At 34.0% G+C, this 21,592-nt stretch overlaps 1 protein-coding gene across 3 annotated transcripts in view; it reads left to right on the top strand.

Moving 5' to 3' along the window:
- Positions 1-21,592, top strand: part of LOC123673671 — a 121,380-nt gene that overhangs the window by 63,895 nt on the left and 35,893 nt on the right. For 2 of the 3 annotated variants that reach the window (XM_045608262.1, XM_045608263.1), the window contains exon 2: positions 3,939-3,983. The exons of the other annotated variant lie outside the window; for it this stretch is intronic. The gene's annotated coding sequence lies outside the window, so the exon portion shown is untranslated. The remainder of the gene's footprint in view (positions 1-3,938; positions 3,984-21,592) is intronic. 3 annotated transcript variants of the gene reach the window in all.

Below are 21,592 nucleotides of genomic sequence, written 5' to 3'. Positions count from 1 at the left end.
TGAAAGTACATCATGTTAAGTCTTATTCAACTCATCCTATCAGTTTTTAATTTATCATCTCCAATATTCTGAACAATCCATGAAATATAAGTTTGCACTCTAGATTTCATGCATCTACGATGAAAGGTATGACCTTTATGAAACTTTCTATACGTCTCTCAGATTCTTCATGGACATAATCATCAACTTCACATTAATAAATATCTTCTTTGAATCCCCAGGCCATCATAGGATTTATAAGAATACCCCCTTAAAGACAGTTCCAATCTTTTCCAGGTTGACAATCTTGATTAGTAATGGGACTCTATGGAATTCCTAAAGTCTGAAGGAAAATGAGTGCTCTCTTGTGGCAACACTCCTAATTCAACTTTCTCAACAGACAGATTTGTGGGATTTGGTTATTTCAGCTTTACAGTAGTGAAGTTTGGAAATCCGTCTTGAAATTAAAAATTCAATATTCTCTGAGTTGAAGCAGGTTTACCTTTGAAAATTGGATTCAAAAATTTTAAACGAAGAAAACCGTATCCGAATTTTTTTTGAAAACATTAGAGGCTATGTCGTTGATGAATCGACTCGAAGGCTAGATCACTTTATTAATTGTGAAGACAATAATTCATGAACACAGATTAAAAAATATCAAAATATACCTACCGCATGAAATCGAAAATGTGTATTAATGATGTTATGAGACTAATGTAAGAAATATTATCACCACAAACTTCTATCTCTAACGGTTTTGGGGTCAGGTTCATTCAGTTGTTCGTATAATTTTATTTATTTCCATGTATTTTCAATGAGTGTTGAATTCTTGGGTAAAAGAGAAAATAATAAGTACCTACTCAAGTAAAAGTAACAACATCTTTTCTAGGACGTTTCACAACTTCGAATATCAAATATTTCGGTTAGTCAGTAGACTCAACTACATATATCACATTCTTGTCCATCATTTATCTAAACGTCGTTTCGACAACGAGGTCGTTAACACCTTTTTGGCTTCTATTCTGACGCCTTTTTTTCAGGTTTTTTTCTTTTACATTATTATTTTTAAAGATTGGATTTAGGTTAACTTAAGAGCTGAAAACCTTGAAGTTATTTTTCAGGTTAAGTTTATGTTTTATCTATAATTTTTTTGTATGAGTTCCATTAGTATCATGTCAATGTTATTTTTGATACTTTCTGTTTCAAAATAAAAGCAACAAACATGAAATGAAATGGAAATAGTTATTTATGCAACAAGTGCAAAAAGTGAATGTTTATTGCACTCGACGTGAAATTGTCCGTTAGGCCGAGTTGGACAACACGTCGAGTGCAATAAACAATTTTTGCACGAGTTGCATACAACATTTTTTCTACGTTCATGTAAAAAGCAAAAAATGATTTATTGAGGTGCGGCACTAGGTGTAGGAAAATGAAAAGCGCACCTTGAATACTTTATTATTAAAATCGATTTGCATTGAAACAGAAACTGATACGTTACGAACAATTTAACTCAAACTTTATTTTCACCCTCAATGTTGAAAGTGAATGAACAATTGGTGACAGCACGTTGAAGTAGAATGACAGATGAGTGCAATAAAAACTTTATTTCACTAGTGCAATAAAGAACTTCTTTTTCCACTAAATATAGTTCAATAAAGTTTTGCTTTTTGCATGAATGTAGAAAAAAGCAATTTTTATGACTTCTGCAGACACTTTACTCCGTAATTTGAACCATGTCATGTACAAAAAATTATAATTCTGGTGATGTATCGTGTGAAAAGTCATCACTTCAGGTGGAACATGTAGATTGAATTTCATTTCTGAAAAATATTTTATATAATAGTTTTATACGGAGTCTCACAGGCGTCAAAATAAGCCTGAAGGCATGCTTGATAATTTCTTGATGTACTATCGATAATTTCAACACTATTTATTTTATCGTGATGATATATTGCATTTCGATATGAAATATCGAATATTTCAATGACCACAGAAACCTACGATTTAAGAATTTCAATGTGGCTATATCATCAGAATCATTGTAAATTGTAGGAGAATATTGAAAAATAAATCCATAATGTTTGTGGTATCATTACGTGTATTTAATAAGATTAACAAGAACATAGAAAATTCAAGTAAAATATCGAAAAAAAAACCAAAGCACTGGTGTGAAATCGGAAAATTTTTGAGCGCTTGTCAGTCATGCGCCAAGTGTTCATATTGGTTTTCTTATTGTATGAGGCCTCTACTATCATTTCACCGTTCTTCTACTATTGATTGTTAGAGAGAACTATTTTTCTTTTGCTTGTCATGACTTTCATCTATTTGCTTTTTTGAGAGAAGTAGGTCCTGTTGTCTATCTTGGTATTGGAATTTTTATTATTTTTATAACTTTACTGTTTTTGTGCTACTTCAGAGTTTCTATTAGATCCTTTGTTTGTTTGCTAATTACTCAAAAGTTTCAATATTTAGTCCTTTTCTGATTTGCTGGTTGTTATGGCATCAAACGCTGTTCTTTGCCAATGGCATCTTAACACAGTTCTGTGGTATCAAAGGGTGTAATTGAGGCATGAAGGGGTGTTCGAAAGTTCCTGACCTCACGTCAGTGATTTTCTTCTCCATATTCGATATTCTGCTTGAATTTTCTATTATGTTCCTGACCACGCTATAATCACGAAATTTTGTACGAAGTTTGAAGTTGTGATTGCATATACATGACGAGTCTTCGACTTCTATATATATTGCAATCGAAGATTCATGAGGTCCAAAAAAACTACCTTTACTATTTTTCCGATTTAATTTTTTTCATCATTTAGTACAGCGGACATTTTGGAGTTGATCGGACTTTGATGGAAATATATGTGGGATCCGAATTCTTAACACCCAACTGAATGATACGCTACTGACTTGACTATACGAAAACTACGCAATCGATCCTAAAACGGTGGACCATGCAGTTTTATCGATGTAGGGAGACTTAAGGGATTAGGTACTTGAGACTGAAGACGGAGACTGGAGAACGATACGAACGAGGGTGGTATTCGACGTTAGAGATTAGACGGAAAATGTTAAAGAATTCGACGTGATAGACGCAAAATTATTAGACGCAGCTAGTTAGATAATTCGACATTAGATATAGACGGATCTACTCGAATAATCAGACAATAGACGAAAGTTCAGTGGCTGTACATTCAATTGAAGTTGAATTGTACATAGTGTAAATAAACAATAGTTCCGGCGGCCTTTTTTATATAACCCCTAGACAACGATATTAAAATCCTACATATATGTTAGGAAAAGATTCATCACAGCAATAAAAAATCTATTCTATAGATTCTGAAAATTTTTATTTCGATTCCATTACATTTGAGAGATAAAAAAACAAGGTTTTTATGGATTTTCAAGAGCCTGTATCTTTTCAACCGAGCTGAATCAAAAGAAATGGTAAAAGAAGACCTCAGGAATCTTAGGTTAAAATATATGTACAAGTCAAAGACTCGCCCTGTATACACAAGTAATCTACCTGTACCCAAACAGACCTAATTGTTGTCTTGATATTGATGATGGACTGTATGTTAGATAGTTATTTGGGCTGTTTCCATAATCTGACTCAGATCACATGATGGAAACAACCCAAATCTGATCTGAATCAGATGATGGAAACAGCCTAAATCTGATCTGAATCAGATGATGGAAACAGCCAAAACTATCTATCTGCTGTCACAGAAACATTGGGTATTTCATTCACAATATTCTCCTTTAATTATTTTTGGTTTTGATTATGTAATCAGCTAAGCTATATTATTTTGTAATTATATTCATATTTTTTTTCAAAGAAAATTTTCACTTTCTGTGAGTGAAACATGAATTGAATTAACGTTTCATTGACTATTATTATATCCATATCCACTTATTCGTATCGATAAAAAATGTTTCTCATATCCAACTTTTTTTTTCAGCTCTAAACGGAAACATGTAAACTGAAGATAGAATCCATTTACTCGGTGAGTAGACAGTTTGTTACGTTCCTAATGATCAACATTCAAAATCGTGTTCCTGCACCAAGTCCCCAGTAATCACCTGCTATCATAGTTTCATCCGACCCATCATTGCACTGCGTCATTACTACATCCGCCTTGTAATACTGATTACTATTTGAATATTATTGTAAGAAGTGGGTACTCCATACGATATGACTCTTTCTTACGAAACCTTCGGAAGACGCTTAAGCACTGGCTGGAAAATTGATGATGGGTGAAGTTTGGTACTCATATGAGTCGATAAGAGTAATTTATGGAACTTATGGTTAAGTCGGAATGAGGAGATACAGGAAATTTACAATTACTTCCTAGTCTCGTTTAGTTAGCTCCTGTTGATTTGATGCAGATCTCTCAATAATTGAAGAGATCTACAAACTAAGGCGGACTTCTCGAAAAAATTATCATTCAGTGATGGCTGCTTTAGTTTAGTTTATTCCATTTGGAATTGTTCGATATGTGCCATATTTTAACTCGCTTGAAATTTTGACCGAACACATTGGATTATACGTTAAGAATTATTTTCAACTTTAAATCCACCAAATCTATTTTAAGGCCAAGAATGTAAGAATTCAATCCAAAATGAAATGTCTAACACAACTTTCAATGACCTGATATTGTTTGAATTATTGGGAATAAATTTTAGATATATCCAACAATATCTGACAACTACAAATGATTGGGGAAGAGTTGTTTTGGTATCGAGGTTTTTAGAGCTGATTCTATATCAATTTGATGTCCTGAACTCAAATAACGTATTCATTTTCACCTAGGAGGGCTCAAATTTTTAAGAAATATAAGTTACATTATTTCAACTCAAATCCATAAGTGTAGTTAACAAATGTAGATAGGAAATATTTATTTTAGTTATTCATAATAGAATAAAATGTTGTTCTTACAAACGAAAAAAGCATTGAAGAAATCAAATAGTCACTCAACACTTCAAGAGCTTCTTTTTCGCGAGATTCTTGAATGTTTTTTAAACTCCATCATGTGCATGTCTCATCTTCCTTGGTAGTGGTCCTCCATAACTTTAATATCTTGGTGAAATTTCTCACCTTGTTCCTCACTCATGTTCCCTAAATTATCTGGAAGACGGTCTAAGTTGCTCTGTAAATAGTGTATTTTAATACTCTTATCAGTTCAGGTATTCCATATTTAGATTTACCTGTAATTTACAATTCAATTACAGACTGACAATAAAACCATTGTACCTACATTAATGAATATACAGGGTGGCCACTTTTTTAATGGGATTGTATTGGTAACTTTTAAACCATAAGAGTTAGAAGGTTTTTTTAATACGATCCTGCATATTTTATGACATTTTTCGAAATAACTTTTAATGCTGAATTCAACGATATATCATACAATGTCATTCAAAGTTGATTTTCAGGTGATTTTGACCCTCATCCAAATTTAATGGTGTGTATGTAAGAAAAAGAAATGTGTATTGACGATATCCATGTTCTGATCCAAATTCAATCGAACCCAGAAAAAAAATAGAGAACTTTGGACAGTGAATGCAATTTTTCAAAAACTGCTGTTAATAAAATAGTCAAGAGACGCGAATAGAATGATTTTAAATTTGAATACCAAGCCTTGCATAAATTATATCGTAATGATCTCAAAATAAAGTTCGATTCTGTAATTTGTTTCAACGGAACAAATGACAAATACAACAATAGTGATTTCTCGCGAGAAGATTGAGAATGTATTGGAAGGTATTCAAGAAGACGAAATAAGAAAATGTATAAGAAGTATGGGTTCCAGAACCGTTAAGTGCATTTTACAAAATGGTGGACATTTCGAACACTTACTTCATTCATTTTCATTTACTTTCGAATAATCATTCGATTTTTCTTTCATTAAATGATAATTCGTTTAATTATTATGAATTGAAATATGTAAATAATTATTACTTGTTTCTTGCTTTGATTCTAATATGTTCCATTTAGTTCAAGATGAGTAAGTTGATTTTCTCATCGAAGTGTATTGCATGTTGTTAATTAAACTAAAGGTACCTAAATGTAATACAGATCCGACCCACAGAAATTTGGATAACGGTCAAAATCACCTGAATATCAAGTTTGAATGACATTGTATGATATATCGTTGAATTTAGCGTTAAAAGTTATTTTGAAAAGTGTCATAAAATATGCGGGTTCGTATTGAAAAAAATGAGGTTGGGGGTGGTCTAGAGAGTACGAAACGTTGGATACGAAATCTGATTACGTAAAATTGAGGATATTCTACTGTCGAATAAAAAATTCCTGTAACATCATTTGATAATATTTGAAATAAAGTGCGAAAATAAGAAAAATCAAAATGACAGAATTTACTTTTCCTATGATATCTCGATAACCTGCCCTGATAATCTGGATTTGTTTGAACTGCTTGACAATGCTTCTATGAATGCAACTTTTTCTCCATTTGACCGACCTTCTAACTCTTATGGTTTAAAAGTTACCAATACAATCCCATTGAAAAAGTGGCCACCCTGTATAGTAATTTTAGAAATGAATATACTGAATTCTAAAATTACAGATATTGCGACGAAATGTGATAAACTGCATGTTGAAAAATCGTACGAAAATTTTAAAACGGTACGATTTCACATCAAATTCTTCTAATCTTGTACAAGAAACCGACATAAAAAAAAATTTCAAACGTTAAAACATTAGTAAATCTCCAGTCCCGGTAGAACCTGATACCCGCAAATATTAAATTAGTTCCTTGCGTGTTTGGAGATTCTGACAAATATAATCACAGGAATAACATCATAATCTCGTCTGTGTTGGATAAAACATCGAAATTGTAGGAAGTTAAATTCATCTATCCAAAGCCGAGATTTGCCACTCATTCCGTCGAAGTTGTTAAGGTAATAATCAGGCAAGTGGAGCAATTGACCTCTCACGAAATGAACAATGAGTTCCTGACCTGCCAGTTCCAACTTCCAAGTTAATTGGTTTGAATCTGCCCATTAACGTAGCCTTTATCATCGAGAGACGTTTGTATTACTCACACAATTTCCTACTTTTAGAGAATCGTGGCTGCTCACACGATCTGTCAATCGCGAAAATGATAATAATCAGAATATTCAAGATAAAATGAGGAAATATCCCGTTTGTATATGTATAAGACAGGGTGATCAGAGGAAGGCAGGTAATTTGGTTTGTAGCTCAGATGACTCATCTACAACATATACATAATTGTCGCGTGAGACATTATTGGTGATGTCTTGTTTATCGTTTCTTATAGTCGATCTATGTAATTATTCTAAATTTTTCAAAATCAACTTAGCTTTTGAAGTGTTTTATCATTAGGATTTCCTTTCAGCCTTTGAATTCTATACATATTTACAAGTTAGATTTCGAAGGTATTAGGCCAATTGGTCTGATGCACAGATGGCGGTGCTAGTATTAAATCCATATGATTTTTAGTTAGTACCAACCTTCAAACGATACGTGTCAAAGTTTGTGAGATATTGCATTGTTAGTGTAGCTACTTTTGTTATTTGAAAAAAGATGGAAGAAATAGAATTTCGTGTGCTGATGAAATATTGCTTTTTGAAAGGAAAAAATACAGTTGAAGAAAAATCTTGGCTTGATGAAGAGTTTCCGGGGTCTGCACCAGGAAAATCAACCATCATTGATTGGTGTGCACAAAATACTTTTGAATAACCGAAAAGTGAAGTTGATTGAGATAGCAGACATTGTGAAGATATCATCTAAACGTGTATATCATATCATTCACGAACACATGAGAAAGCTGTGTGCAAAATGGGTTCCGAGCGAGCTCACAATCGATCAGAATGAATTTCGTGTGCTGATAAAATATTACATTTTGAAGAGAAAAATACAGTTGAAGAAAAATCATGGCTTGATGAAGAATTTCCGAGGTCCTCATCAGGAAAATCAACCATCATTGATTGGTATTCTAAGTTTAAACCTGGTGAAATCAGCACCGAAGACGACGAACTCAGTGGACGCCCAAAAGAGGCTGTCAACGACAAAAAATAAAAAAAATTCACAAAATAATTTTGAATGACCTTAAAGTGAAGTTGATCGAGATAGCAGATATTGTGAAGATATCACCTGAACGTGTACATCATAACATTCACGAATATTTGTACATGAGAAAGCTGTGTGCAAAATGGGTGCCGCGCGAGCTCACAATCCATCAAAAGCAACAACGTGTTAATGATTCTGAGCAGTGTTTGAAGCTGTTTAAGTGCAATAAACCTGAACTTGTGCATCGATATGTGACAATGGATGAAACATTGGTCCATCATTTCACTCCGGAGTCCAATCGACAGTCAGCTGAGAGGACTGCACACGATGAACCGAATCCAAAGCAACGAAAAACACAACAGTCAGCTGACAAGGTTATGGCATCAGTATTCTGGGAGGTATAATATTCATTGATTACCTCCAAAAGGGCCACACCCTCAACAGCGGTTATTATATAGCGTAATTGGATCGTTTAAGGGATTAAATGGTTAAAAAACGGCCCAATTTGAAGAAAAAAAGGTGCTGTTTCTTCAGGATATTGCACCGTGTCAAAAATCAATGAAAACAATGGCAAAATCGAATAAATTGGGCTTCGAATTGCTTCTGCATCCACCGTATTCGCCAGATCTGGCCCCCAGCGACTTTTTCCTGTTCTCAGACCTCAAAATAACGCTCACTGGAAAGAAATTAAGCGCCAATGCAGAAGTAATCGCCGAAACTGAGGCCTATTTTGAAGCGAAAGACAAATCATACTACCAAAATGGTATCGAAAAGTTGGAAGATCGCTATAACAACTATGTCGAATAATAAAATCGAATTTTACCAAAAAAATGCGATTTACTACGGTAGACCGGGGAATTTTCAATTGTTTTATTTGGTATTGTCGAAGATAGCGGTCTTGATGTAGAAATGAAGAATTATACAGTATAGAAATTTGTAACAACTAGATCATCTTCTTCAAGCTAAAGATATCAATAAAGGATGAAATTATCTATATTGTTTTACATGTTATTCAATTTGGTTAGAATATAATGGGCACTTTGCATCAACTAATAGATCTCCAGTGAATTAACGTGTTCAAACTGTATAAGAATATAAAATATAATTATTATATACCATTCAATAAACATGCTTTGAGGTGGAACGCATTTAAAACTGTAAATTATGCTAAAAACGATCTCGTTGAAAGAAAATTCCAATTTTACATTCTATTCTATCGCAGTTCTATTTGATCGCAGTTCGGTGGAAAGGGTTTTTTTATAAAGATCTTACTTCTCACGCACACTTTCATGCATAAAAGAGATATTTCTTCATGCGGCTGTTTCTGGAGAAAATCTGTTTTCAATTTCATCTGTAGGTGTATTTTCCGGAGAGGGAAACTCATAAAAGATGTCATCGTTTCCTTTGAAACCGATCTGAGAGAATCTGAGGGTTTTTATCGGTTTTCAAAAGAATATTCTATGATGTCCGGTGAGAAATATTTTACTCAGATCTACTTACTAGTTGGTATTACTTGTAGATTTTTTTTTGATTCAATATAATATATGTATTTGATTATGGTATTCAATGCAGCTTAACGACTAATTTTAATTTCAAATTTCATACGAATGCCTCCTATTCAGTCGATTTTCGGCTTATTTTTATCTGAATTGATTTGAAATATTTATAAAATACATTTGAAAAACGAAAAATGTAAGAAAAAACATATGAACAAATTTTGAAATGTTTTTTATCAATCTTCTCGAAAATTGTAAATGAAATAAATTATATCTTTTGATAAACAGTACAGTTAGCGTATTCGTTTTTATCAAGATGAATTGAATAGTGTTTACATAAATACAGAATACCAGATTCAGAGTGGATATTTTGAATCCAGTGTGACATCTGCAAAAACTATGGAATTATCTAATTTTAATTAATATTAATGATAATAATAACCGTAATGTAATTGTTATCAAATACCAGTTTCAATTGAAAATTATTTATCACATCTATCATTCACACTCTTCACTTCAATGGGCCACTCTTTCATCTTCAAGTGTAAAATATACTTCAAACATAAGCTGTTCTAGGAGTGAATCTATGACTTTAGCGGTGGAAGATTCGATAAGGAAGTGTTACAGTGTCCTCATTAAGAAAGAAACAAGAAAATCTTATTGAATTCGAGATTTCAGCCGTAATGTGAAGAAATTCGAAGATAATGAAATTAGTTTGATATTTTGCATAGTCAAAATTAACAGGAAAGTGTTGAAAGAATTTTTTTTTGTTCTGAAAAATGATTGTGTCCGTTGAAATAAGAGGCAAAAACAAATATACGAATTTTTAGTTTGAAAAATTTAGCTGAAAATGATTTCCCCAGTATGACTCAAAATGGGGGTTACGACGAGTATTCATCCCTAATAGTCCACTATCTGGGCAGCTCCCACTTTTGAAGTTATTATATTTTGACATTTGAGAAGTAAAAACTACGTCATTATTAAAAATGGAACGATACACGCTTTGTTAAAATTCACTAAAATATGGTAAATATTGCAATCACAGCTCGTAAAACAAAAGCACTTTTAGGTAATCTTGAAGCAGCTTTTCGGCCGGCAATAGTGGAACTAGTGGAAAAATTTGAACTGTTGATGAGCTCGGAAACAGTTAGTGATGTGAAGAATCGAAATCGTGTGCGTCTCTCAAGAACAACTGAGAATACTGCTTCAGTAGCCCATAGTGTTGACGAAAACCTAGGTTTGTCGATTTCTCGTCGATCTCATGAATTAGGCATTCCATAAAAGACAACACACCGTTTTTTTTCATAAATACTTAGTTCTGAAGGCTTTTTTCAACAAGGCGGCACTACTTGCCACACAAGCAACGAAACAATGGCGATTTTGCAAAAAAAGTTTCCTGATGGTGTTATTTCTCAAAGACGTATTCAAAATTGGCCACTCTTGTGATTTAACATCGTTAGACTTTTTTCTTTGGACCCACGTGTAAGATGCCAATGCTCCAAAATTGACCAAGAAAGACCTTAAAAATGGAATTTGAGAAGTTATCGAGTTACACAGACGCAAATTTCCAAAATGGCCATGGAAAATTCCATTTGATTGATCATTTTCCATCGTTAATGTACTTTCCTCTTTCCAACGGAATCAACATCCATTGATTTCTCTTAAAATATACTTTCTTTTTTTCAATATCAAGATGAAATATCAAAAAATTGACAACATTGTGTCCTTTTACTTTCACAATATAATATATATTCATTATATATTCGGTTTTTCTGGTCTTGGATTACAATTCCGATTCCAAAATAGATTCGAATTGGACTTCAAAAGACAAAAAAAGACCAAAGAAGAAGACAAAAAAAAGAATATATCATAAAGATATATTATATTGTGAGGGTAAAAGGACACAATCCTGTTAATGCTTTGATATTTATATTAAATTACCTTCATCAAGAGGACTCAATTAAGTTTTAAAATCAAAATGAAATGTCTTAATGAAAAACCTGTACATACAACCTCTCAATATATTCTCTTAGTTGTATTGTAGTTCGTGAAACATTTTTTGTGATTGTATTCAATTGAATTCATATCATTAGTTCAGAACATCCAAAAATTCATGGCAAAAATAACAAGTAGCAAAAAAAATACGCAAAAATAACGCCATTCAAAGTTCATTTAACAAAAATCAGTAATCGCAGGGCAAACTAAACTTATAAAGTAAAAGGAAAACATTCTGAATTGTCATGGGAACATTTTCTGAGCTATCTTGCTAATTCGCTTGAAAAATATTCCTCACGACCTTCCGCTAACGTGGAGATCCGCAGATATAAGTATTTTTGTCGACTTTCATTACTTCGCGATCATCTGACAAATGTGGAAATAATCCACATCGAACGTCAAGGTCACAGCCATTAGTTGTTATTATATATCGGTACAATGGGACTAAGTGAAGGGGTTTTCTAATAGCTATTCGAGAAAACATTATAGACTGAACGATTTTATCGCATTCTTCCGTTGAACCAGGAAAATGCCAGATGGATGAAAAAAAAACAACAAAACGTTCATTTGGTACTCGTAAAAGATTGTCTCACTTTTATTCTAATTCATTTCTCATTCGACCAAGTTTTTTGAGCTGCCTTTGGCTATGCTGAAATGGAAATTACTTTGGATTTTACGCCACTTAGAAGAAAACATTAGTGCATTCTTTCAACTCTCATCGATTATGTTAATTTACGTTGCAGTTTTGTTTCCTGCTTATTTTAACTCTGTCGATAAGTTGACTGTGACGTGGTTAACATAAAAGTGAGTGAATTTTATTGCAAGCACTTTCATTTTATACCTTTATTTCATAGCATTTCACTTCTTTTCAAATAAAAGATGTGATTTGTTAATCGCATCTCAAATATACCGATATATGGTCTCCTAGGACATAATTGGCGCATTTATAAACAGAGCTCCTGACTTCACGTCACTGCTTGGCATTTTTCTCTTTCAGATATTCTGCTAGAATTTTATATGATTAACAGGCCAATTGAAAAGTTCCCGGTCTACCATAGTAAAACACTTTTTTTTTTGTCAAAATTCGATTTTATTATTCAACATAGTTGCCTTCGAGGGCGATACCATTTTTGTAGTACAATTTGATTTTCGTTTCAAAATAAGCCTCAGTTTCGGCGATTAATTTTTCATTGGCGCTAAATTTCTTTCCAGCGAGGATTCTTTTGAGATCTGAAAACAGGAAAAAGTCGCTGGGGACCAGATCTGGCGAATACGGTGGATGGAGTATCAGTTCGAAGCCTAATTCATGCAATTTTGCCATTGTTTTCATTGATTTGTGACACGGCGCATTGTCTTGATGAAACAGCTCCTTTTTTCTTCAAATGCGGCCGTTTTTTAACGATTTCATCATTTAAACGATCCAATAACGCTATACAGGGTGGCCATTTGAAAACGAAACAGACGAGATTACAGACGAAAGAAAGTTTTTCGATAGAAATGCTCGGACAGGTCGATTTCTGTTTCGAGGGTGACAACTTAAGATGTAGGTTACGGACGCATAGCGCTCCAACCCTTGCTCCTACAATCCCCACCCCCAATTTTTGAATAGGGAAGATGGGGTGAGTGATACCTCAATTTAAAGGTATTTTTATACTGATTTCAGCACAGTAATTGTTTTTTCATTTTATGCATTAGTTCTCGAAATATTCATGCGTTAGTTAGTTAGGAAGGAAGCCACAGTCATGGTTGTTTTGAAGCTCAAAAGGTCGATTTTTCACAAAACACTACAAGTGCCATGAAAACACCACTTCATTTTCAAATACTTAGTTAAAAATATTTCGAGAACTAATGCATAAAATGCAAAAACAATTACTGTGCTGAAATCAGTATAAAAATACCTTTCAAATGAGGTATCACTCACCCCATCTTCCCTATTCAAAATTTGGGGGTGAGGGTTGTAGTAGCAAGGGTTGAAGCGCTATGCGTCCGTAACCTACATCTTAAGTTGTCCCCCTCGAAACAGAAATCGACCTGTCCGAGCATTTCTATCGAAAAACTTTATTTCGTCTGTAATCTCGTCTGTTTCGTTTTCAAATGGCCACCCTGTATAATAATCGCTGTTGATGGTCTGGTCCTTTTGGAGGTAATCCATAATGAACATTATATCTTGCGCATCCTAGAATACTTATGTCATAACCTTGCCTGCTGACTCTTGTGTTTCTCCTCGCTTTGGATTCGGGTCATCGTGTGCAGTCCACTCAGCTGACTGTCGATTGGACTGCGGAGTGAAATGATGGAGCCATGTTTCATCCATTGTCCAATATCGACGCAAAAATTCAGGTTTATTGCACTTAAACAGCTTCAAACACTGCCCAGAATCATTAACACGTTGTTGCTTTTGATCGATTGTGAGCTCGCGCGGCACCAATTATGCAAACAGCTTTCTCATGTACAAGTATGCGTGAATGATATGATACACACGTTCAGATGATATCTTCACAATGTCTGCTATCGCGATCAACTCCACTTTACGGTCATTTAAAATTAGTTTGTGGACTTTTTTGATTTTTTCGTCGGTGACAGCGTCTTTTGGGCGTTCACTGCGTTCGCCGTCTTCGGTGCTCATTTCACCAAGTTTAAACTTAGCATACCAATCAATGATGGTTGATTTTCCTGGTGCAGACCCCGGAAACTCTTCATCAAGAGTTTGCTTCAACTGTTTTTTCCCTACAAAAAGCAATATTTTATCAGCACAAGAAATTGTTTTTTTTTTATTTTTTTTTCAAATAACAAAGGTAGCAACGCTCACAGCGCGATATCTCACAAACTTATAGTCGGACTACTGTCAAATTTTGACACGTATCGTTTGAAGGTTAGTAATAACTGAAAATCATATGGATTTAATACTAGCACCGCCATGTGTACATCAGACCGGGGACTTTTCAATTGGCCTAATACCTATTGGAATTAAAAAAAAGTGATATGGCACCACCAGTGCCATATCACTGCGTCTTTCATTTCAAGAATATCTGCAAAGGTAGTTATGAAAATTAATTTTTCTCTCGCAATTTTATCACCATGTATTATCTCAAAAGTAAGAACGTTTACAACATTGGTCCAAATATTAACATGTCTTAAAATAAAAAGTCGATTTTCATATGAAATGTCAATAGCCCTCATGATTTTATTATTTTAATATTTTCTGATGAGTGTAAAGATTTCCAATGGGATGTCATGAAATGATAAACAATTGCGAAAATTGCGAAGTATTTTTGTCCCGTAATCCCACATCAAACACATTAGCCAATGGCACCACCTTCGGCTATAAATAACACATCGGTATTCGATATGTCATTTATTGCAAGCGAACACACCTATCGATGGGTTTTGTAATTTCCACGATTTTCGAAATTTATTTTTCGTAATCTGGTGATAAATAGAAAAACGATCACGTAAATAGGTAAGAAATGCCGACGTTCCTCTGCATTATGTTATTATTTATATCGGATTACAGAGTTGTTGCATCTAAAACGGTAATTAATAATGAATTAGTATGTCCCCCATGGCGGTGCATTGATATTTGCTAAACATCCGAGCAAGTTACGTAAGTCGCATCGGTCAGCAAATATGAGTAGGTCGACGATCATGAATTTATTCTGCCAATAATACCGATGTCGAGATACGTGCAGATCTTTCTTCAGTGCGTACCGGGTTTTTCACCATAATTTAACTTTGTTACTGAAAGGGGTACAAAAAAATGTTTTCTACAAAAGTTTCACGAAATCGACAAGTGTTTTTTAAAATGATTTCAAAAAATGAGATATATACAGGGTGGGCAACATATTGATAGCAACTTCATTTTTTCAAATGGAACACCCAGGTGGTTCTTGAAAATTTGAAACTCTGTGGTACTCAGAATAAGAGAGATAGACCAAACATATGTTATATATTCGAAATCAGGGGAAAAAGAGCTAATCAAATATAGAAAAATATACAGGGTGTTCCATTTGAAAAAATGAAGTTGCTATCAATATGTTGCCCACCCTGTATTTATTTCATTTTTTGAAATCATTTTAAAAAACACTATTCGATTTCGTGAAACTTTTATAGAAAACTTTTTTTTGTACCTCTTTCAGTAACAAAGTTAAAGGGGGGGTCAAATTATGGTGAAAAACCCGGTACATTCTGATTCATTAATCATTATATTTTTTTCCTTTACTAACACCTCCATTCAATATACAGCTTGCCAAAAAAGTAACGTAACTCGTCAATAATTCTTAGACGAAGAGTTATTGAGTAAAATCCTCGCATCCGTCGCGTTTTAATTTCAAAAGCAATTTATCCTGTGCTTTTTTGAATTTGATATTTCTCACCCCTCTACTTAATTCTTTTAAATGGAAATATATGGTTTGTGATACATCAAATGAAAGGTAATTTGATTACCTATTCAGCGATGTGGCTAAAAGTGGAATTGGTTGTGCCGTTTTTCATTGAAAAAATTAGGAAATAATTTACAATTTGTGATTGGAGAGTAACGGCAATCAGACCATTATTCTTTCACTAATTATTATTAAGGGAAATCCACGAATTCATGGATTTATAATTTCAAAAGCAGGTCTTCCTTTGCTTTTTCGAATTAAAATCCCACATTCCTCTACTGTTTTTCAAATAGGAATATATGGATTGTTATATACCAAATGAAAGGAGATTCGTTTCCACATTGAGCAGTGTGATCGGAACAATAATGGTGCTTATGTGTTTGTTGTTTGTTTTAATCTAGTCTTTTCAGACGGTCCGAAACCAACTGTATGAGAAAAGGACTTTATTTCGAAGGGTTTGAAAACGTAATCAATTTGGCGAAGACAAAATAAATCTCTCTTTACCTTTAGTGTAGATATTCTTTCGTGTATCGCTGAATTCTTCATGGACGGCTTCACCCAATCTTCATTTTGATGCACTAACGTATCGAGAGAAAGAGAATTCTTTATTTTACCAACGTTTCTGTTTCAATCAGGAAAAGAGAGAGACAGAGAAATTAAGGGCTCTTAGCATATTGTAAATGCTAAAATACGTCCTAAGCTCTTACATTCTACTTTGAATTTCGCAAAGCTTTTTACGAATTCATTTCATTCAAATAGAATGAAATACAAATATCCGGCTCGAAGGACCATAAATATTTAGGGGAAAAAGGCACTGGTGAAATGAATTAAATTTGATGTTTACATTTGAAGTTTACACTTAAGTTTAAACAGACTATGGCGTTCCGGACATGGGTGTCTGGATCATCGATAGTTGGTGAAATAAATATGTGAGAATTGATACTAATTTTGGTCCGTTTTTCTTGAGACGATGATCCTCTTAAGTGGAGCGATTTGCCTTGCTTGTAGGAGGAACAAGAGAAATATTTTGGTTTTGGTTTGGACCGGACTCTTGATCTATTTCTCCGACAGTCGGCAAGTTTGATTTCGTTCAAATTGGAAAACTCTTTTAGTGACCTTGAAATGAACATTGAAGAGTTTTTGTAGATAAGAGAAAATAAATTTTTCGGAAAAACGTGATATTTATGAATTTGAACATGTACATAACTTAATTCAACTTCCGGTTGAAATTTTCACCAATGCAATTTATGCATTACATTTTTTATTGATGAAAAGTATGAAGGAATCAAAGTCAAAGCAGCTAATCAGTTTTTTCCGGCTAGTTGAAGGAAAACTTAATTTGTATGTCTTTATTACCTTGGTTGGTTCTTTTTTCGAAGTAGATAGTTGTTGAAACCAAGATAAATAATATTAATTAGTGGTTAATTCAGGTACCCACACTAATGAGAAGTGTAGAAGAAATTCCGTGTTTTCCATAATACTCCAATCAATCAAGTTGCTACTCGAAAGTAGGAGTAATCTTGCAGAAGCGGTGTTTTCATAGAAAAAAACTACTCTTCTGTTTATGTGTCACAAGTTTTTGTATGAATTGAAAAGCGTGTGAAATTTGAAGTTGAAAACATGCCAGCTTCGAATGTTGCTAGGTAACACTAAAAATGCAAATTTTTGTTTTGAGTATGTTTCTTCCTGACGACTTTTTATATTCTCTATAATGAATAGTATATGAATATTCATTACAGTGCATTATTATACTTCATTTATTCAAGCGAGGGAATGACATAATCGATCGAAGGAAAATGTCGTTGCTAGACTGTCGAAATTATTCTTTTTCTGCTCAGAAAACATTTTTTTCAGGATCTATTCCAATTTTTTTATTGTACAGATATTGGAAGATTAATTATGATTCGTTTGAATTCTTATGAAATGAAAAATTAACATTAATGTAGGCTTCGTTAATCGATCTTCTAGAGGTATGATTCGATTACCTGGCCTTTCCACTTCTTTTTCGTGACTTTGTTCGGGTTTAGTAATAATTGAACTCTCTTTAATTATTCACATATATTTACAAAGCCACACTTACAGTACAAACACAGTTTATACGGTACTGAATTTCGTCTTCTCGTTGAGTGTTAATTACTCGAAACGTCTTCGTCTTCAACTCGTTTTTCGGTCGTCTCGTCTTTAACTCGTTCGCGACTCGTCTTAACTTAGTCCGCAAACCGTCTTTACGTCGTACGTCTTGAGTTGACCGACCGAACTTAACTCGTCTTAGACTTGCCCTGAACTTTCTTCGACTTAGACCGAACTTGAACTCTCTACCGCTTCGGACTTGCTCCGTCTACTCTGAATATCGACTTCCCTTCTTCCGGCTTGACCACACCCTTAGGGAAAATACTATCCCCTAGTCCAATAAGAGTTTTGCCGTAGCGCCCACAAAGCGCTTCGTGGATTCCTGGAAATCGAATATTCTCGAAGGACTAGAACCTGATACACAGATGTGACACATCTGGTACAACCGTCTTGTTTTCGATCTTTCCTAAGATTTACAATCGAGTAATCGACTCGACATGTCTTCGACATCTCGAAGAATTAACACTTCCTTTCTAAGTTATATACAAAACCACTTCGTTCCTTGTAAATTCATTGAAACAGTGATGCCCTCGACACTTGAAGATACTAATAGGTTTCCAAGCATCCTGTTGACCTTCTCGATTATTTACAGGGAACAAAACTGGATCATACATCAATGCTGATAAATTAAATACATACGCACAATCAAAATAAGTTTATCGGCAACAAAATAAAGAGATGATAATACAAACTTCAAAAATTTTTAAAAAGACAGGGGAATTCCCCTATTTTTGTTTTTTCTCAAGATGGATACAGTTAGTCTCTCGGGTTCATAATCCGTGCTAAAATTAATAAGGGTATTATATTTGAAAGTTTTTTGTTTGTATCAATGACGTATTATTTAATCAAATTCTAATTATTCCAAACAGAATATGATGTGTCATTTGAATCGCCTAAAACAAAGATGCCTATTTTGTTTAAGATAATTCTGGCGACACGTCTCGGCATGGGTCTCTTTTCCCTCTTCTTCCTTAAGGTGATGCTATAGTAAGAATTGACAAATCAACGGTATCGTTTCAAAATTTTCATTTGTTCTATCTAGGGTCCTCGATCTTGTTATTATTGTTGATTCAAACTCAAAACACGATATTGACAGAAATACGACGTGAGCGCCATTAGAAACGATGTGGAAATCAAGTAAAAAGAGACCAATCAATATCCAAGAAGGCTGGTCCCTTCAAAAGTAGCCACTCAAGCAAAAGACGTCCGGTCTTCTTCGCCCCTCTGGTACTCGTCCTCGCAGTCCCACCTGTCTGTCGCCTCCTAGGATTTTTCTCACCGTCCTTGCAGCATTGTTATTAATATTATTATGCAACAACCGTATCCCATAACGCTATAGTATCTTCCTTGTCGAAATCTTAGAAATCATGTGAATAACACTTCCTGGATTGTGGTTCGCCAATTTTAAGATCACCTTGATGGTCCCAAGCAACGAGATACCGGCGGTTCAGAACAATACAAGCAGTGTACGTAAGCGTTGCAAGGCCTCGATGCAAATGATCCAATTCTTCTTCGTTTCCCTTATCTCATCCTGTTCATCATGGGAATCTGCGGCTACTTTATTGTTTATCAAATTCGCTGTGGATTACGTGAGTCATTAATCTGACTGGGTCTTCCACGAAAGTCGTTTAGTGGATGATCTCAGTGTTTGAGGAGTTTCGTGTGTCGTATTATATTATTACTAGGTGGCGGTAAATGTTGATGTTAAGAAACGGCTATTCTGTATTCCTTATTCGAGATTTCTGCTTGGAAAGTTGGGTAATTGGGAGCAGAGATGAGATTACAGTGTATACGAGATCGTAATTCGTTTTGAAATTCATTCGGTTGCTCAGGAATTTATTATTTCTTATGATGGACTATTGCGAATAACGATAGTCAGGATTTGAATCTATAATCCGTTAAGGAAATATTGACATCCCGGGCGGCTGTGGAAAATCGAAATTAAGTTGGTAATGGCTCATTCAGTAATATTTTGAATTCCAGAATTCGGGTTGGTATTGGAAATGTAATTGACAGAAGATTAAGTTAATTTCAGTTTGTTTTATCTATTTTATTGGTTTTGATTCAAAGAAATTGTGAAACTTAATTGTACAGAAAAAAGAAGAAGGCAAGTCATTACAGCCTGGATTATTAGTGAAAGAAAACCTGTGCAATACGATTTCTAACCGGATTTCACCTTCAAATCAAAAGCAATGAATATATCAGTCTGGATAGCATTGAACCAAAAAGCATCTGGATTTCAATGAATCAAAATAATATTACATAAAATTAATTGGATAAAAAAACAGTTGATCAAAAGAAAATTATTACTGATAAACTGAAGAATATAATAAATAGAGTGGTGCATACATAGAATATTTGCAACAAAATGTGAAATTCATTCATCTGAATAAAACTTAGATATTTGAAAATGGAAGTCTTATTCGGCAGTAGACTCATGAAAGAAGAACCAAAAGGTTTGCCAAGTATATGCAAGGGTATTGGCAGACGGTACACTATTTTGAATACTGGAAAAATTGATGGAATATTTAGTGATCTTTGTAACCAGAAATAAAGCCACGACTAGACGTTCAAGGCCTAGTTCGATGTCAATTATTCCTAAATGGACTCTAGATACGTCTCTGGGATATTTTTTGGGGTTGAGTTAGTTTTTCTTGGCTACTGATTCTATAGGAGTGACTAGCCATTATAATCATTCACTATTCTTCCTTATCTGCCTCTTCTTTGTTTTGCAGTAGGACCGCTTTTTACTTAATGGTAACTGTGAGTTGTTAGGTATTCATGATGTTTGCTATGTCGGGTTGGAGTGTCCTATGAGTCTTTTAAGGATCTTTCTGTTTTTTTTTTCCGAATTTTTCCCTTGAGATTTACTTCAGAAACTTCAAGTTCCTTCTAATATTCTTATTTCTTATGAACCAAAGGGCGTTAAAGATTTGTTTATTGACCAAATCTTACATTATGTTAGGTTAGCCATTGTCTAAGCATTCTATTCAGCAAGACTCCCAGTATGTTTATGTGGTAATTTGTGGTTTATTCCCATACGGTAAATAAGTACAATATTACTATTATTGACTTTTAGAGGTACGATTCTTTTCTTTTCGATCATTATTTCAAGATAGGTATGAACTGGAAGATTGATAAATGTGGTACTCATCAGAAAAAAGGACAGACCAAACTCCTATGGTCCCACCATCTTTATTTTGTGACTACTAGATTCAAGACTTTGAATCATTTTGAAGTCTTCTAAAGCTACAAAACAAATTTTTTATTTGTAAAAGAAATTTTCGTAGCTTTAGAAGATTTAAGAATGAGACTGATTTAAAGTCTTGAAACTAGAAGTCACAAAATAAAGATTGTGGGACCATAGGACTTTTTTCCCTCCACCAACTCAAGTTAGTACTATTGCCCTCAATAATTAAGTGATGATTAAGTCCTATATCTGTCGTTTATTTCATTTACAGTGCATTCTTTCAAATGATATTTGGTTCACGCTTTCGTAATAGATCGAAATATCGAATACAAATTCTAAATAATAAATATCTGCCCGAAAACCAAGAATATTC

This window comes from Harmonia axyridis, chromosome 2, assembly GCF_914767665.1.
Source record: "Harmonia axyridis chromosome 2, icHarAxyr1.1, whole genome shotgun sequence".
NCBI lineage: Eukaryota > Metazoa > Arthropoda > Insecta > Coleoptera > Coccinellidae > Harmonia > Harmonia axyridis.
The sequence above is the reverse complement of the archived record's forward strand: the minus strand, read 5'-3'. Positions and strand labels throughout refer to the sequence as shown.